The following is a 283-nucleotide window of genomic DNA, read 5'->3' on the forward strand; positions in this document are numbered from 1 at the left end:
GTTCCATGCTCCGCCGGAGACATGGAAACGCTGCTGCTTTGCAGCTGCGTTACCCTGCTCCCTCGGGCTTGGACCCCTAATAACACTAAAAACAAACATGAGTGCATTCAGCCAGGACTAACAGCAGGCCTGATTAGCTAAGCGCTAATGTTGATCAGGCATCATTGTATTTTATTTACTTTTATTTTCCACAGAGGCAGTGCACAGTTATAGTAATTTCATCGTATCTAACTGCTTTTAATTCTGATCAATGACAGAATACGTCAAGATAACTATACAGGTG

This window comes from Austrofundulus limnaeus, unplaced genomic scaffold, assembly GCF_001266775.1.
Source record: "Austrofundulus limnaeus strain Quisiro unplaced genomic scaffold, Austrofundulus_limnaeus-1.0 Scaffold1329, whole genome shotgun sequence".
Lineage (NCBI taxonomy): Eukaryota > Metazoa > Chordata > Actinopteri > Cyprinodontiformes > Rivulidae > Austrofundulus > Austrofundulus limnaeus.